Source organism: Spermophilus citellus (genome assembly GCF_964194105.1).
Source record: "Spermophilus citellus genome assembly, chromosome: 6".
Lineage (NCBI taxonomy): Eukaryota > Metazoa > Chordata > Mammalia > Rodentia > Sciuridae > Spermophilus > Spermophilus citellus.
In genome coordinates, this window is record NC_138187.1 from 90,798,347 (window position 1) to 90,815,938 (window position 17,592).

The following is a 17,592-nucleotide window of genomic DNA, read 5'->3' on the forward strand; positions in this document are numbered from 1 at the left end:
ATTAGAAAAAAAATGCAAAGTATTAATGGGAGTCACACATAAGATTGAAAATCTTCTACTATTCATAGGACAGAAAGGGGGGAAAAAGAAACACTTAAAAATAATTTTGATGGTGAAGTTTATTTAATGCAGTCAGCCCAAAATATAATATTTCCACCAGTCTTCAATATGAAAATAACTATTGAGATATTTTATTTTCTAATTTTTTTCATAAATCTTCAAAAACCAATGTGTCTTTTTGTCTTTCAACACATCCTACTTGTTCCAGCACATCCTACTTGTTTGCAGCCCCTCTCGCTAGTGGCAACCTTATTAAATAGTCAGGTATCCAGCATAGTGACTGCAGGTTTATCTGTGGCCTTGGCAGTTAATCACCCCTACCATTCCATTTGACAAATCACCTAAACTTTGCTACTTTGTTACTCCATTTTTCAAAAATGGAATTCTATTTTCAATTTTTGACTGAATACAGTTGATTATGACTCACTGGATACAGTTAATTATGACCCTGGATGCTAATGACAGCACAGTTGTGAAAGATCTTCAGGCCTAAGTTTTGATTTCAACAGTACTGATGACGGCTTGGTGGTAACTGGTTACTTTTTCCTAAATGTCCTTAAGGTCGTTATCACCTTTTGTCTTGTAAGGTTGGAAGTTTTAATTGCATGAAAGAGAAAGCTGATAAGTTTTTCGAAAAAATGTCAGACATCAGATAATTTATTTACCCCACATTAAGTTCTTCATTCTTCTTTGCTAAAACAGCTTTGATTTGGCTTAAGAATCTGCCTTGAGTTGTGGTGACCTTACTTCCTTCTCTGGGGAAACTCCTGTGATAGGTTGGGGTTCTCAGGAAATAGCACAGGATACAGATTGGCCTCTGCAGACAGGTTTTGGGAGGTGCTCTCAGAATGCACCCTCCTGGGGAGTGAGGGAGGCAGGTGAACATTGACCATATCCAAAGTCTGGAGCTCTGAGGTCCTGAACATGCAGCTTACAGAACATCCACAGTTCAATGAGGTTGGACCATGCACCCTACATTATAAAACGAGGGCAACATAGCTCTTCCTTCACAGAAGGAGTTTGTGCAAGGGCTCTCAGCAGTACCATATCCAGCTGCAGGAGAACAGAGTGCCTTGTCCTTTATGGGCCTGTACAGTCAAGGACATCTGTCAAATGCTGACAGCATAATTCAGTTCTTCCAAAACTACTTACTTCCAAGTCCTGTGAATAAGTCTACAAGTCTATTGTACGACACAAAGACTATAGTTAATGATACTGCATAGTATACTGGTAATGTTTATGTATATCAAACAAGCATGCAAAGACATCTTGTTGTGCCCTTTAAATATACACAATAAAAAAAGAAATGGAAAGGGTCCTACAGCCCATCAGGGTCATCAGATAAGGCTTTTGTGTTGGGAGGTCATAGTCCCTGAGGGATGTGGCACCCTGTAACTTACTGTGATGGATGATGGCGCCTTGACCTTGGGGGTAAATTCTCATCAAATGTACCATGTAGAAACTCGCTTCCTAGTACAGGCATGGGCTCGGCATCCAGCTCTGACCTACAAGCTGAACTCAGTTCCCTAGAGGAAAATCTTTGAAATGTTTTTCACTCCTAGGAACAGAGATTCCTTTTTGTTTTTATTTTTTTTTCTGCTGAATAAGATGCCTGTGTGAAATCGAAAAGAAAAAAAAATAGTATGTTCTCTTTTAAATGTAAACATAGGTACAAAATAATTTAAACTTCTTTCAGATCAAGGGGTACGTTAATTACTAATGTATGTCTTCCTGCCAGCAGGGCATCAGCTTTAATTAAAAGGAAACCATAAAGCAAATCATCAGAAGGTAGATTTTTGTTTAGGCTCTATGTTAAGCATCATGTTTCCCCCCCTTTTCTCATATTAACTGGGAAATTGAAATATTTATTTCCAAGAACATATCTGCTCACTAGTTAAGTTGAGACAAATAAGTTCCTCTAAGACTTGACTCTTCTTCCCTTGTAAGTGGCAAAGACATTTTGTTATATTTTCCTACCATTCAGAGTAAATCATTAAAGACTTTCTTGATGTCAAATTTACTAAACTAAGATGTGTTTATATATTGTCTGCAATCTCTAGGCTCAAGGGAATTACTTAGAATGATGAAATATTTTTTTCTTGGAAATACAGTAGCCTGAAATATATGGTATACAAAGACACAGTGTGGAAAGTTGAGTAATGTATGAAGTCAATGTGCTACTGTGTTGATTTTATCTGAAGTTACTTTCTTTGACCTTTTTTTATGTGCATGATGATATAGGTACATTTTGCTAAAACCAGCCTACAGTGTTTTGTGCTACAACCTAAAGTTGTCTAATAGATATAGAGAAATTGATCATGGGTTGCAAATGTGCAGAAGGGATATTGCATGATGACTAAAAATTGGGGTCCTTACATTACTTGGAAGTCCAGTTTATGTTTTGACTTTGTCAATCTTTTGAATATGGCCTCAATAAAATTTACTCACTTGTCTAAATCATTTTCTCGTCTGTATAATGATGATGTGACCCTTATAGAATATGGCAAGCATTAAATCTAATAACCTGTGTAAAGTCCTTGGCTACTATGGCAAAGAGATCCCAACGTGGCATCTCCTGAAACCCCCCATCTGGTCTTCATGTCCTTGTGTAATCAGACCCTCCCCTTAAGCATGGGTAGAACTTGCTTCTAACCAATAGAGTGTGGTAAAGTTGATTGGATGGTACTCTTTGATGACATTATGTCACATAGAACACCATCTAGCTAGTGAAGGCACTCTGGAGACACTCCGCAGACTGGATGAAGTAGGCAGCCACGTTGGAACAATCCACACAGCAAAGGAAATCAGTGGCCTCAACAAGCTACAGAAATGTGACTTGCCCTCTGGGAGTGGAGGATGGCTTTTGAACAACAGCCATCAGGAAGCCAAGCCCTCAGTCCCCTCAGGGAAAGGAAATGAATTCTGCCTGTAGCCTGAGTGAGCCTGGAAGCAGCTCCATCCTTGTTCATTCCCTGGGTGAGAATGCAACCTACAGACACCATACTGAGCCTCCTGAGAAGCTAAGGAGAGCACAAAACTAAGCTGTGCCCAGACGCTACAAACTGCGAGTGACATATACGTGCTGTTTAAAGTTCTGCATTTTGTGACAATCTGTTGTGGAGCAATGGAAAATGAATACAGTAGAATTCCTGACACCCTGTGAGTTTTCTATAAATAATACATATTTTAGTATTCATACTATGAAACACAAAAAGAAAAAATGACCTAAAATCTAAGTTCACATTCAAGAGAAATGGACTTGGGTAAAGAAAGGTAAAAACAAAGCAAAACCATGAATTAAAGTGGAAAATCAGACAGAGTTTTCTTAGTGATTGTATGTAAGGGTCTAGTCACTCAGAGATGCTTCCAGAATTAAAAAATCCCCCCATCCCAAGAAGGCTTGTGATTACATCTCTTCCTCAGTCATCCATTAATCTTCCATTGCTGGTCAACTTTCAAAGAGCAATGTAAGAAGATAGCTGTTGCTTATGCCTCCTGAGTTTAACAACATCAACAGAAATGACAATGAAAGACTGGTTTGGGGAATTTAGAATGAATATGTTATGAAATTCTGTATGCTTTTCTGGTGAGGTTCCTTGATGTTATTTTTTAACATGTCCAGTATACATGGACTGTCTATTCTTAGGTCCCTAAAATATTTAATTATAATCTGTTTTCAGAAGGACAAGGTCTATAAAAGGTTTATAATCAAGTCAATGTATTTGTAAAGGGGAGATTTTTATCTTAATTTCTTTTATTAAAATAAGACTCTATGTGTGTGTGTGTTTAATTATTTTTGCAATATCTCTAAAAGATTGAGAAATATTCAAATCCTTTTTTAAGATTAAAAGAATGAATCAGAAGGAAATATTTTTATCCTTTTCTCAGACTAGAAGAATTAGGGAAAAAGTCATTGAAATGGCTGAAATTGCCTTGAAAATTTCAGGTGAACCTAAGCTATAGAATGAGGACATGCAGTTTTTAATATCAGGCAATAACATCCTGACTCTGGGTGTCCTCATTAATATAAAGCCAACTTCACTACCAAGGAACCTCTCAGGTTTGGTGGAGGAGTTCAAGCTAGCTATGTCACATGCTTGTCTACCTATGTGACCACTGTCTTCAAATGCATCATCCTCAAGAGGGAATTATGTGGAGGAACAAGGCACAATGCTGACACTGTAGTTTTTGTATATTTTAAGGTAAATGTGTGCTCTACCCAGTCATAGTGAGGTAGGCCTAATGCTTAGCTCCTACTTGATTCAGAAAGGATGAATTTTCCTCCTCGGGTCTATTACTTTAATAGTTATTCACTTGAGTAACTGTGTTTCTAAAGCAATTTTGATCATGTCATTGGACATAGTTAAAGTAAGACAGGCTGACTGGGGCCTTTTCATGTTTCTTACTATGGGTAATTGCTATTTCTACAAATGTCAAAAAGTGCCATGTTTTCACAGAACTGTGAACAACATTGTCAAATCAAGGGCAGCAAGATGTGAAAACTATTTCAATGCTGTATGGATATTGATTTAGGAATGGAAAATAAGAATCCATATTTAATGCTCAGCATTCTCATGAGTCTGGTGCTTATACACTATAAACACTCATTAATACAGTGGAATAGAAAATATACAGAGTAGGGTCTTGATACTTGAATAAGAGGCTGACATCCCAATATTCCTTTCAAATACATGCCTTCAATCACCAGAAGAATTTCCAGGAAGTCCATTCTTTCAAGGAGAAACAATAATAATTTTCTAATTCTTCTTGAGTCTATTAGTTGTCTGAAATCACATGCATACATAAAAATAACCTAAACCCAAGCTATATTTCTGAGGATTCTGTGTTGAAAGTTTTTCCTCTGGAATGTGCTAGTATAATGGAGGAAGATTTTGAGTGGGAGTTATGTCCACAAGAAAACCTATAATAGAACCCAGAAATGATGAGATCAAGTGCCTGTTGGTGAGGTCATACAATGGTTCTGACATTTATTTATGTGTTTTAATGTTGAGATAACCACCTGTTCAATCAATAATGATTAAATGCCCAGGCTGAATAAGACATTAAGAAAAAAAAAATTGAGATCCAACATGGCAGCGGGCGCAGAGAGATCAAGTCTCTGACCTCTTCAGCTGTGCGGGCATAGGGAGTCGTAAACAGTCTAAATGCTGTTTGCTCAGGATCACTAGGCAATGCTGAGCTGACGTGGATCTGGGGCGAACAGTCTGAGCCTCTCAGAACACACACTGAGCCCGGATCGGCTGAATTCAAGCTCCGGTTCGCCTGCTTCTCACAGACAAACAGCTGTGACTCAGCACTAATCCATCCCGCTGAAACAACTGGTCGGCCCTTCTGATCCTACAGAGGTAAATTCCATCCGAGCCTTCATAGGCAGTGGCCACAGGTTTGAAATGGGGCTTGGGAGAGACAGTCAGGACCCACCTGTTGCATTGGTCACCCAGCAAAGGGAAACGAACTGTCACCATCTGCAAGAGATACCACCATGGCAGAGAACTGACGTCACCAGACTGTGGCGGAGGAGATAACTTCATTGAAACCTGCGGCTACAGGTGTGTAATCCCCTAGCCTTCCCTCTCCACACATCCGGGAAACCTTAAGGGCCCCTCCCAGCTCTCCCGTGAGCTCGATAGCCAGACCGAGGGAATCAGAACTGACGCGGGACCTGTGGCGCAGAACTCCCGGCTACCGCTCCCACCAGTGCTGACAACTGAGGTCTCTTGCACCAGCTACCGGGGACGTGGCTACCGGAGGGCAAGTAAAATTCGCTGAGGATTCTCAGCCCCAAGCTCTACAAACTTAGGGTCTGAGGGAATGGCAAACAGGGAGAGTGTGCCCAGTCATTCATGAAAACAGGGCTCCCCGGAGCAGGAGACCTGGCGTGTAGCCAGTATTGTGGTGAGCGTCACCGGTGAGAGGGGCCTGGCTAGAGGAAAGGTGGGGAAATGACTAGACACAAGAGGAGGCCCTAGGCACTCAGGATTGGAGACTCTCCCAGTCTTTGAGGAGGAGCTGCTGCACAGTGATTGGTTCCCGCATATTGACAGGAGAAGCTTCGCCTGGTGGGCACAGCTCCACCTACTGGAAGAGAAGTTAATCAAACTCTAAGACTGCATTTATTGATTTTTTTTTTTTTTGATTTGGGTTTTTTTTCATTTTCATTTTTCTTTCTTGTTTTTAATTTTTTAAATTTTTTTCTTCTTCTAATTTTAATTTTTATTTTTTATTATTATTTTTAAATTTTTTTTTCTTGTTTTATTTCCTAATTTTTTCTTCTTTTGTCTTTTCATTTCTTTTCAATTTTCTTATTCCCCCTTCCTTGAATTCTACCTGCTTACTCTCATTCTCTTTAGTGACTTCTTCCCTTCCCTTCTAATACCTTTCCTCCCAAGCATCAAATAAATTTATAGGAGTAAACAGTAACTCAGCAGTCAAACAGAACAAGAAGTAACATGAGCAGCATGAAAAAGCAAGGAAGAAAAGGAGTACAAACAATGCAGGACAGCCTAAATATTCAGGAGGACCTAGAGTCATCAGAAAAATGGTCATATAAAGAACTCAAGGAACACCTTAGACAGATAGAATGGAACCTTAAAGAGGATATGAGACAGCAAATTCAAACAGTGAAAGAACACATTGAAAACAAATTACATAAACAGATAAAAGAAGAAGTTAAGCATCTTTATCAGGAGATAGAGATTATAAAAAGAAATCAAACAATAATTCTAGAAATGAAGGAAACTATAAACCAAATTAAAAACTCAAATGAGTATCACTAACAGAGTGGAGCAAGTAGAAGCCAGAACATCAGATAATGAAGACAAAATATATCATCTTGAAAAGAGTCTAGCCAACTCAGAAAGGCAGGTCAAAAATCATGAGAAAAACATCCAAGAGATATGGGATAACATAAAAAACCAAACTTAAGAGTCATAGAGATAGAGGAAGGTATAGAGATTCAAACCAAGGGAATGAGTAAACTGCTGAATGAAATAATTACAGAAAACTTTCCAGAAATGAAAAAGGAAACACATATGCAAATTGTAGATGCATACAGGACACCGAGCATACAAAACCACAGTAGACCAACGCCAAGACACATTGTTATGAAGATATCCAATATACAAAACAAAGAGAAAATAATAAAAGCTACAAGAGAAAGGAGGCAGATTACATTCAGGGGTAAACCAATAAGGTTAACAACGGATTTTTCCTCACAGACGCTGAAAGAAAGAAGGTCATGGAACAATGTATTTCAAACACTGAAAGACAATGGATGCCAACCAAGGATTCTGTATCCAGTAAAATTAAGCTTCAGGTATGACAATGAAATAAAAATCTTTCATGATAAACAAAAGTTAAAAGAATTTGCAGCCAGAAAACCAGCATTGCAAAGCATCTTGAGCAAAACACTACAAGAGGAAGAAATGAAAAACAATAACCAAAACCATCAGTGGGAAGTGCCTCGGTAGAGACAGAGGGTGGGGGGAAAGATAATCATGGAGAAACAAACTAAATTAAAAAAAAAAGATAAATAATCAAACATGGCTGGAAGTACAAACCATATATCAATAGTAACTCTAAATGTTAATGGCTTAAACTCTCCAATAAAGCAACATAGGCTGGTATCATGGATTAAAAAAACAAATCCAGCAATATGCTGCCACCAGGAGACACATCTGATTGGAAAAGACACAGGCTGAAGGTGAAAGGATGGGAAAAAATATACCATGCACACGGTCCTCGTAAGCAAGCAGGGGTGGCCATCCTCATATCAAATAAAATCGACTTCAAGGCTAAGTAAGTCAAAAGGGATAAAGAAGGACATTATATACAGTTAAAAGGAACCATTCACCAACAAGACATAACAATTATCAATATTTATGCACCAAATAATGGTGCTGCGACATTCATAAAACAAATTCTCCTCGAGTTCGAGAATCAGATAGACCACAACACAATAATTATGGGTGACTTCAACACACCTCTCTCACCATTGGACAGATCCTCCAAACAAAAGTAGAATAAAGAAACTATAGAACTCAATACCACAATCAATAACCTAGACTTAACTGACATATATAGAATATATCAACCAACATCAAATGGATATATTTTTTCTCAGCAGCACATGGATCCTTCTAAAAAATAGACCATATATTATGCCATAGGGCAACCCTCAGTAAATATAAAGGGGTGGAGATAATACCATGCATTTTATCTAATCATAATGGAATGAAACTGGAAATCAATGATAAAAGAAGGAAGGAAAAATCCTACATCACATGGAAAATGAACAATATGTTACTGAATGATCAATGAGTTACAGAAGACATAAAGGAGGAAATCAAAAAATTCTTAGAGATAATCTATGGGACACAATGAAAGCAGTTTTAAGAGGGAAATTCATCGCCTAGAGGTCATTCCTCAAAAAAAGAAAAAAAAACAACAAATGAGCTCACACTTCATTTCAAAGCCCTAGAAAAGGAAGAGCAAAACAACAGCAAATGTAGCAGAAGGCAAGAAATAATTAAAATCAGAGTGGAAATCAATGAAATTGAAACAAAAGAAACAATTGAAAAAAATAACAAAACTAAAAGTTGGTTCTTCGAAAAAATAAATAAGATCGACAGACCTTTAGCCATGCTAACGAAGAGAAGAAGAGAGAACTCAAATTACTAACATACGGGATGAAAAAGGCAATATCACAACAGATGCTACAGAAATACAGAAGACAATTAGAAATTATTTTGAAAACCTATATTCCAATAAAATAGAAGATAGTGAAGACATCGATAAATTTCTTAAGTCATATGATTTGCCCAGACTGAGTCAGGAGGATACACACAATTTGAACAGACCAATATCAATGGATGAAATTGAAGAAGCAATCAAAAGACTACCAACCAAGAAAAGCCCAGGACTGGATGGGTATACATCGGAGTTTTACAAAACCTTTAAAGAAGAATTAATACCAATACTTTTCAAGTTATTACAGGAAATAGAAAAAGAGGGAGCTCTTCCAAATTCATTCTATGAGGCCAACATCACCCTGATTCCGAAACCAGACAAAGACACCTCAAAGATAGAAAACTACAGACCAATATCTCTAATGAACCTAGATGCAAAAATCCTCAATAAAATTCTGGCGAATCGAATACAAAAACACATCAAAAAAATTATGCACCATGATCAAGTAGGATTCATCCCTGGGATGCAAGGCTGGTTCAATATACGGAAATCAATAAATGTTATTCACCACATCAATAGACTTAAAGATAAGAACCATATGATCATCTCGATAGATGCAGAAAAAGCATTCGACAAAGTACAGCATCCCTTTATGTTCAAAACATCAGAAAAACTAGGGATAACAGGAACTTACCTTGACATTGTAAAAGCTATCTATGCTAAGCCTCAGGCTAGCATCATTCTGAATGGAGAAAAATTGAAGGCATTCCCTCTAAAATCTGGAACAAGACAGGGATGCCCTCTATCACCACTTCTATTCAATATAGTTCTCAAAACACTGGCCAGAGCAATTAGATAGATGAAAGAAATTAAAGGCATAAAAATAGGAAAAGGAGAACTACTAGAACTAATAAATGAATTCAGCAAAGTGGCAGGATATAAAATCAACACGCATAAATCAAAGGCATTTCTGTATATCAGCGACAAAACTTCTGAAACGGAAATGAGGAAAAACACTCCATTCACAATATCCTCAAAAAAATAAAATACTTGTGAATCAACCTAACAAAAGAGGTGAAAGATTTATACAATGAAAACTACAGAACCCTAAAGAGAGAAGTAGAAGAAGATATTAGAAGATGGAAAAATAATACCCTGTTCATGGATAGGCAGAACTAACATTATCAAAATGGCGATATTACCAAAAGTTCTCTATAGGTTTAATGCAATGCCAATCAAAATCCCAATGGCATTTCTTGTAGAAATAGATAAAACAATCATGAAATTCATATGGAAAAATAAAAGACTCAGAATAGCAAAAGCAATTCTAAGCAGGAAGTGTGAATCAGGCGGTATAGCGATACCAGATTTCAAACTATATTACAGAGCAATAGTGACAAAAACAGCATGGTACTGGTACCAAAACAGGCGGGTGGACCAATGGTATAGAATAGAGGACACAGAGACTAATCCACAAAGTTACAACTATCTTATATTTGATAAAGGGGCTAAAAGCATGCAATGGAGGAAGGATAGCATCTTCAACAAATGGTGTTAGGAAAACTGGAAATCCATATGCAACAAAATGAAACTGAATCCCTTTCTCTCGCCATGCACAAAAGTTAACTCAAAATGGATCAAGGAGCTAGATATCAAATCAGAGACTCTGCGTCTGATGGAAGAATAGTTGGCTCCGATCTATATATTGTGGGGTCGGGCTCCAAATTCCTTAATAGTATACCCATAGCACAAGAGTTAATAACAGGAATCAACAAATGGGACTTACTTAAACTAAAAAGTTTTTTCTCAGCAAGAGAAACAATAAGAGAGGTAAATAGGGAGCCTACATCATGGGAACAAATTTTTACTCCTCACACTTCAGATAGAGCCTTAATATGCAGAGTATACAAAGAACTCAAAAAATTAGACAATAAGATAACAAATAACCCAATCAACAAATGGGCCAAGGACCTGAACAGACGCTTCTCAGAGGAGGAAATACAATCAATCAACAAGTACATGAAAAAATGCTTACCATCTCTAGCAGTCAGAGAAATGCAAATCAAAACCACCCTAAGATACCATCTCACTCCAGTAAGATTGGCAGCCACTATGAAGTCAAACAACAACAAGTGCTGGCGAGGATGTGGAGAAAAGGGTACACTTGTACATTGCTGGTGGGACTGCAAATTGGTGCGGCCAATTTGGAAAGCAGTATGGAGATTCCTGGGAAAGCTGGGAATGGAACCACCATTTGACCCAGCTATTGCCCTTCTTGGACTATTCCTTGAAGGCCTTAAAAGAGCATACTACAGGGATACTGCCACATTGATGTTCATAGCAGCACAATTCACAATAGCTAGACTGTGGAACCAACCCAGATGCCCTTCAATAGATGAATGGATAAAAAAATGTGGCATTTATACACTATGGAGTGTTATGCAGCACTAAAAAATGACAAAATCATGGAATTTGCAGGGAAATGGATGGCACTAGAGCAAATTATGCTTAGTGAAGCTAGCCAATCCCTAAAAAAAAAAACAAATACCAAATGTCTTCTTTGATATAATGAGAGCAACTATGAACAGAGCAGGGAGGAAGAGCAGGAAGAAAAGATTAACATTAAACAGAGACATGAGATGGGAGGGAAAGGGAGAGAAAAGGGAAATTGCATGGAAATGAAGGGAGACCCTCATTGCTATACAAAATTACATATAAGAGGTTGTGAGGGGAATGGGAAAATAAACAAGGAGAGAAATGAATTACAGTACATGGGGTAGAGAGAGAAGATGGGAGGGGAGGGGAGGGGGGATAGTAGGGGATAGGAAAGGTAGCAGAATACAACAGTTACTAATAGGGCATTATGTAAAATTGTGGATGTGTAACCGATGTGATTCTGCAATCTGCATTTGGGGTAAAAATTGGGAGTTCATAACCCACTTCAATCTAATGTATGAAATATAATATGTCAAGAGCTTTGTAATGTTGTGAACAACCAATTAAAAAAAAGAAAGAAAATAAAATAAAAAAAAGAAAATGTATGAAATCAGAAATAGGGAAAGGATAAAAATGTTGTAATGATAATAAATTAGTATAATATAAAAAAAAATAAATAAAAAGAAAAAAAGTATTCTTCTGGGAAACAAAAGGAAAAAAATCCTTTGGGTCTAAAATGGAGACAGGAGATCTAGATGGGAGATTCCTGCATGTACCCGTGGAAGGATTTCCTGAGTTCCTTTGGAAGATTTCTGTATCTGGACAGAAGGTGCCACTGAAGCTTAGTCACCAGTCTCACTGGTGCTGTTGCCCTGCTCACTCTGGCTGCTTCATGACAGGCACTCCAGCCTGGGTGACCCCAGTGGGCCCTTGCCCACAAGGCAGATGTCACTGGTACATAGATCAAGGCCCAAACTGCCAATGTCCTGACAACACAGGAAGGAATGGTACAGGGCACACAGGGTAACGCTTGTGACTGCTTAGGTAGAACTTTTAATTTCAAGGGGATCTCTACCCAGACCCAATTGTTTGAAGGGCAGCAAGACAAGTGTCTGTACACCCTGATCTGGTAGGTCCCTCACCCCATGATGGTCATGCTGAGCACCAGGATTTGGGTGTGAATGATTTAGGAACTAAAGAAGCCCTCTAAACAGCTGATGCCATTTTCCTCTTTGATTCTTTGTTGGTGTGTGTTCTTAGAGTTTCTGTTTTTTTGATGACTTCCAACAAACTGGTAGAAAATCTGTATCGTCTTAGAACCCCTACCATATTCTGTAGCCTGTAGGCTCAGATTGTGACCTCTTTGCCATAAAAAAAATGCAGGTAAAACTAAGTTAAGGTAAGATGAGTCAAAAGACCATGCTGGGTCCCTAGCCAGGGGGGAGAATGGTAAAAACTGAATCAAAGTTCATGGCTCCCTCTAAGGCTGCACAATCTCCTCTGGTCTGCCTGCTGTGGAGTGGAGTGGACATTTTTATTCATTTACTTACGAACAAATTCTTACTGAGCACTCACTGTGTCTCAGACTTGGCTGTACTTGAAAAGAACAGGCAGATTCCTCTTCTTGAGGAGGTCGTCTTCTAGTGGAAGGGGCAGACAATGAGCCATAGATGTGATAAAGAAATAAATTACATGTCAGAAAGTGACATGTGCTATGGAAAAGTAGAAAGCAGAGCATCAAGAGGGATTGGGGACACATTGAGGGTGCTGTTGAAGTGTGAAATGAACCAACAAGGCAAGTCTTCATGTGAAACTGGCTATTGTGGTTTGAATAAGTGTCCCTCCACCGAAGGCCTGTGTTAAGGTCCAGTCCATGCTGCTGTTGGGAACTGGTAGAACCTTGAAGGAGTGAACTTCGTGGAAATTCTTCTGGTGACTGAAGGCATGTTTTTGAAAGGAATATTGGAACCTCAGCCTCTTGTCTTCATTTTTATTCCTGCACTAGACTGTGAGATGAACTTTCTTCTTCTGTCACACTCTTCCATCATAACATACTCTGCCAACAGGCTCCTAAAAGCAATGGGGTCAACTGACTATGGACTGGGATCTCCAAAACCCTAAGCTAAACTAAATATTTTCTCATTATAAGTTGGCAACCTCAGGTATTTGCTACAATAACAGAAAGCTCACTAACACACTGATATTTGAGGGGAAGGTGGTGGAGAGGGGTTGTTGCCCGTGGGACTATTCCAGAAGAACAAGATTCAGGCAGAGAAAATAGAAGGTATTGAATGTTAGGACTGTGTGCAGAATCAGAATAAAGAGGGACATGGGGGAGCCTCCTCTCAATGCTCGAGAGGCCCTGATTCTGTCACTCCCTGGAGATTCACATCTAGTCTTTGGGTTTTAAGGAATTTCATGTACCAAGGACTCCCAAGCTTTTGTGTCCTGTTCACACTTCTGAGCACAGGCTCGTGTGAATTTTTAAGAAATTAAGTTTGCATTTTAACTAAAAATTTCAAATGTAACATTTTGACTAATGATCTTGTGACATGCCCCCAACTCAAACAAACAAAAAGCACAAACACCTGTTGTACATTTGCAGACATCTTTTCAGTTGGTGGGTCAATCATTTGGAGTTGTCCACTTTTTCCTGCACCTGATAGCTTTTCTATCACCAGACTTTGCCATCTCTGCTTATAATGGCCTTAGAAAAGGTATTTTGAATTCCTATAAAAATTTTAGCATTTTCAAGTTTTTATTTTATTTTTACACAATTGAATAAATGAAAATAATCTCCCATTGCTATATTTACTTATAATTTTGAGTAGAGCTGTACAATTATTATTTGTTGATTATCAAATTTTAATAATTTATCTGTAAGAGCCAATCAAATACAATTGTTTTTTGGTGAAGTTCTGTTCTTGTCCATGATCCATTTTCTTACTGGTTTATTTTTCTCTTTATTATTTAATTTTAAAATAATAAAAGCATTAACTTTTTACTTAAATGTACTACAATATTACTTTGCAATTTATGTCTCATAATTTCATGATGTTTTAAGTTAACATTTTCATAATCATTATTCTTTATTTTATTTATGGAACATATCCTTATGCCTAGCTTAGAAAGAGTTTCTGTATTCATGTTTATAGATAAATGTTTCCAGAGTTTTTTAAAAAAAGTTTTGTGGGTTATTTTTTAACAGATCCATATTTAATTATTCTGAAATTTATTTTGATACAATAATGTAGAACTCAAATATATATATAGCGAGAGAGAGAGAGAGAGAGAGAGAGAGAGAGAGAGAGAGAGAGATAGTTGGTGAGACCATTTCCATAGCACAGTTATTGAATATAAAGTTAATATGCCAGGAGGTTAAGTAAACTCATCTAATTACCCTAAGTAAAGCAAAAACATAAAGAAAAATCAAAGCTTGGTTGTAGGGAAACAAATTATATGAATGCTAGGTATTTAAGCCTTTGCACTCATAAAGCACTCTCATTATTTTAAAATATTATTAATTATAATTATAGAGTTAGTTTTAATAAGAAAGCTGGTAAGTAGGAAGAGGGGTATTAACAGCAAGGAGCTCCTGCAAGGCTAAAGCAATGAGCCTGAAGCCGTTTGGAGTGATTCCACATTAAAAACTGTAAGTAAAACTTCGATTCAATCCATTAGAGTTAAAATATAGAGGATCTTGATAGCCTTGTGGTAGGAAAAGACTTATTTTAAAAGGTTAAAGATATAAAAGCCACATTGCTTTATAAAGTTACAATGAACAACACACCAGAAGACATTTTATAGTTCTGTAGTTTCTTCTTGCTTTTGTAACAAATTATCACAGACTAAGCGGCTTTAATACAACAAATTTGTTATTTGGCTATTCTGAAAGTCAGAAGTTTCCACCAGGTGAAAACCTGAGTGTCAGAAGGACTGTGTTCCTTCCTTCTGGTTTCAGGGGACAATTGCGCCTTGTTGCCTTTGAACTTCTAGAGCCCCTGGTCTCCCTCGCCTTGAGGTACTCTCTCAATCTCCAAGGGCGGAGGTAACCAGCCTGGTCTTTTTCATTATACTATCTCTCTAGATCTGCTCCTTTGCCTCAGTCCCCCGCTCCCCCAATTTAAGACCCCGGTGTTTAAGTGGATCTCAGCTGTATAATGTAACTGAAGTTATGTGTACATGTGTATTGCCAAAGGTGACCTAAGGTAAATTGGAAAAATACAGATTAAATACACAGTAGTAAGTGGCTAGCAGGATGAAGAAGGATCTCGGAAGAAAGAGAAAAGGGAGGATTCAAAAAACAAAACAAAACCCTAAACCCTTGTCAGCCTGTATCCAATGAAGTGTCCATCACTTTTTAAGCAATGATTCTGGCCTCATAATACATGGGTTCAAAGCCAAAAACCACCTCTTTCTAGCAGTGTGGCCTTGGGAATATTATTCAGTGGCTCTGGGCCTCCAATATTCTGACTCTTTTATACAAAAAGAGTCATGTCCACTGTTAGGGTTATTGTGAAGATTAAATTTAATCATATGAGTGAAGGTTTGGGGGCAGTACCTGGCATGGTGTCACTCAGTACACATTAAAGACAATGACATTTTAGCACCCTTAGAAAGAGAATCAATTGAATCAAGAAAACCTCTGTGATTTTATGTCCAACACAAATATAGAAAATGTAAGAGCAAATTTTGAATATAATGATAAAAATTCAGTAAAGTTTGTTTAATCATTGGAAATGTGCTGAGGTTTTAGTTTGATGCCTAAAAGGGATAGGTACACAAAAGGTAGCCAACATTGTCATTGCTATTACTGTTATTACTGTTCAAAGCGTAAACTTCGTAACTTCACATTTCATAACAGTTTCCCTGAAATATCATTCATATAACATATAGTTCATTTATTGAAATGTATAGTTTTATAATTTTAGTATTTTGATAAATTTGTGAATTATCACCAATACCAAATTCCAGAACATTTTCATTACCTCTAAAGGGAACCCAGTACCCATTACCAGGAACTTCTATTTTCTGCCTCTATCAGCCACTAATCTATTTTCTGTTCCTATAGTTTTGCTTATTATATGGCTAGAATCACAATAATCTGATGGTCTGATCTTCACTTAGCACAATATTTTTTTTTTTGCTCTTTCTTTCTTTTTAATAAAGTACATTAACAAACTTCTTTGGGGAACTCAAACCTTTTTATGAAGTAAGAAGCAACACTTTTAAAATGAGAACTATGTGTGGGGATGGTTTATTTTTGTAGACATAAATATACGCACATGAAGTGATTATTAATATTTACATACACATACACGTATGGAAATAATTGTCTCAAAAAGTGGTTTCGATCTAGAAACAATTGGCAGACAAAGAAAGGAAAACTGAATGGTCCAGTCTACAAAACCATCCCAAAGGACACAATTCCCAACAATGGGAAGGCTGATAGCATAATCATCCTCATAAAAATAACATGGGGAGACGGACTGAAGAATTCTTTAGTAGTTTTATGGATTCATATGAAAGGTTTTAGATCCTAGATTCTTTCAAACCAACTTTTATTTACATGTGCAAAAAAATGTATTGACATCTTCAATAGAAGGGTAGGTGGGTGTCAGAGTCTTGGCAAGCAGTGATAACCGCAGCTCTTGGGTGGGTGTTTGCTAGATGCAGGGAGAAAAAATCAGACAAAAAGTCCTCCCTTCTGGAAAGATATCCTCACCACAAACATACCACTGTCCACTACAGAGTGTGTGTTTTGTTGGGTCTTTGAAGGGTTCGGTGGATTTTTATTCTCTTCAACATACTCTATGGAATATTTACATGTTTGGGTAAAAAAAGGGGGGAAAACAAAACAAAACAAAAATACGTACACACAACACATACACAAAATGGAATTGTGTTCCTTTGTTTTGCATTTTCTGTAACCCAGATTGCGGTAATTTTTTTTTTTTATTGTTGGTTGTTCAAAACATTACATAGTTCTTGATATATCATATTTCACACTTTGATTCAAGTGGGTTATGAACTCCCATTTTTACCCCGTATACAGATTGCAGAATCACATCAGTTACACTTCCATTGATTTACATATTGACATATTCATGTCTGTTGTATTCTGCTGCCTTTCCTATCCTCTACTATCCCCCTCCCCTCCCCTCCCCTCTTCTCTCTCTACCCCCTCTACTGTAATTCATTCCTCCCCCTTGTATTATTTTTCCCTTTCCCCTCACTTCCTCTTGTATGTAATTTTGTATAACCCTGAGGGTCTTCTTCCATTTCCATGCAATTTCCCTTCTCTCTCCCTTTCCCTCCCACCTCTCATCCTTGTTTAATGTTGGTCTTCTTCTCGTTAAGCACAATATTTTCAAGTTTCTACCATCT